The 2,414-nt window shown below is 40.7% G+C and overlaps 1 non-coding gene across 1 annotated transcript; it reads left to right on the forward strand.

Moving 5' to 3' along the window:
• Positions 1-2,050: 2,050 nt before the first annotated feature.
• Positions 2,051-2,183, forward strand: LOC115897165. Its single transcript, XR_004057094.1, has one exon. It is a non-coding gene; the product is annotated as a small nucleolar RNA SNORA70 (small nucleolar RNA).
• Positions 2,184-2,414: the final 231 nt, after the last annotated feature.

A 2,414-nucleotide genomic window follows, 5' to 3' on the forward strand; every position in this document is an offset into this window, starting at 1 on the left:
AATTGAAGACCTTTGCATACCTAGTTGAAAGCCGACCATAATGTTACTTTTGTAAAATTGAAATGTAAATTATTCTCCCTAAGCCTATGGACAAATGTAGTATCTCACTGAAAAGCATTGTGGCCTTCTCAAACACAGAACCCTCCTGATGCCACTGTGTGGCTTTTAAAAATCAGTTTAGGCTCATAAATGCCCATAAAATATTTTAATATATTTAATTGATCTAGGAAATTGAACCTTAATTACAATTAAGTAGAAGATATCAAATATAATGTCATTAGAGCATAAGTTGGTTCAACATCTGTGTGTGATTACATTACCCAAACACATGAAACAGTCAAGTTTCTGAGCTGGTCAACCCCTGCAGGCAGTGACCTGCTGTTTCTTGCCAGTTGAAGTCTGTTTCTGTGTTACTGCTCTTACTGTCAGTAGATGATCCTCACAATTCCATATATGCTATTTCACTCTCTATGGTTTCCTATATTTCTTATCTGCTTCATTGTTCCAGAAAAAGATATTCTTTAAAAAAAAAAAAAAAAAGAAGAGAGAGGAAGAGAAAGAAAAAGAATGAAAGAGACAGAGGCAGGCATTTGTTGCAGCACCTACCTCACAAACTATGATTAGTCAGGATTTAGGTAATAGTTCAGACCCAAGTCCCAAAATAGCCAGTTCTTTTTGTTTATAATAAATTGCAAATCAAAGCAAACTGGTCTGAGGAAGAAATTGGCTTTGTTCCAATGATCTAAAGGCACTAGAAATCAGCTGTCCATGATCCTTTAACCTATGGCAAGGCCATCTTAGTTAAGGCCACATCTTCCTTATTATTTGTTTCTTGGGGAAAGTCAGTGGCTGATGTGGAAACAGCTGAGTGCATTATTCTAAAATGAAGTGATTAAATCATGAGGCCGAGGGTAGGATGTAGGAACCCTGGGGATGGATTTTTCTTCTCATTCTTGAAATTGATTCTTCCTATGAGAACTTATAACAATTAGTTCCATTAAAAGCAGCCCATACTTAATTTCAAGTGGCCACAGTAAACTCTTCAAGGTTGAGACTCAGGGGAAACAAAGTAAAAATAGTTAGCACAAATCATTACTGAGGAATTATAAGGAATCAGAAAGATGGGAACCATTGGGAGCAGCACGTACAGTACATGTTAGAGCTTTGAAGAAACACTCCCTTCCTTAGTGCTGAGCTGAGAAGGGATAAACCCAAGATTGTGAAGGAAGACCAGACTGGAAAAACAGAATGGCAAGTATTAGATGAATGTAAATATGTAAATATGCCTTAGAGTATGCCTTAGAGAATGCTAAATATGCCTTGCAACATGTAAAATATGCCTTAGAGAATGCCTGGTCCTTTGCAGGCACTCAGGCCAGTTAAGTCATCTGCAGGAGCTGGATAGAACGTGATGCTTAGGCATGGAGACCAGCAAAGGCAGAAGAAGGGGCAAAAACCAGGTTGCTCTCCTTCTAGGCATCAGGCCTATGGGAGTTCAAATGATGTTCTCAATCTTAAGACTGTGGGAGTTATCTCTCAGGGCATACAGTTTGAGCCTAAGGCAAATTCCGCTGATTCCAAGTTCTACCTGAACTCAGAAACGACTATTATAATATATCCTGCATTTCCATCCTCCAACTGGCAAATGGTGAGGAGTGATACCATGTGAAAATATCTGTTTGTAGATTTGGAACTGCTGGGGCAGAAATAGGGACTTTTAGTCCCTAGGACAAAGAAGCTTGCAGGTCCCTTTCAACAGTACTGCCCTTGTACAAAGCCAGCAATTATCTGTGATCTTTATAGCACAGGAAGGACCTCCAAGCTAGAGAAGGGATGGTTCAAGGATGGAAACATCTTTCTTATTAAAACACCACATAAAACTCCGTGAGTTCTGAATCAAGAAAAGAACCTCCAGCTGGTGGGAGCTGACCCCACCAGCAACCTCTGACTCTTTTCTATGAACACTGCCTTTCTCTAGAGTTCTGTTACTCTGATGACCACTGTCACCCCGAATTCTGGGACTCAGCAGACTTTTAAAATTATTCATCTTCTGCAGTCAATTAAGCCAGCTGCCCTCCTTTCCTCACAGGGGCTCGGTGTAATGGCTGCAAACAACAGCCTCCTTTGTCACATACATAGCTTGTTTCTTATATGGGTTGCTCTAAAGAACATAGGAGACAGCCATTTCCAATGTATGTTTATGTCTCCGACCTTTGACCTTACACTGTTCCCAGTGTAGGCTCCAAACAGGTGTGAAGGGTATCTCTGGAAAGCCCCAGGGTACCATGGCCACAATTTACATTGGCCAAGTCATCATGTCCATCCATACCAAGGTGTAGAACAAGGAGCATGTGATTGAGTTCCTACACAGGACCAAGTTCAAGTTGCCTGGCCACATCTCAAAGAAATGGGGC

The sequence above is a fragment of the Rhinopithecus roxellana genome, chromosome 4, assembly GCF_007565055.1.
Source record: "Rhinopithecus roxellana isolate Shanxi Qingling chromosome 4, ASM756505v1, whole genome shotgun sequence".
Taxonomy (NCBI): domain Eukaryota; kingdom Metazoa; phylum Chordata; class Mammalia; order Primates; family Cercopithecidae; genus Rhinopithecus; species Rhinopithecus roxellana.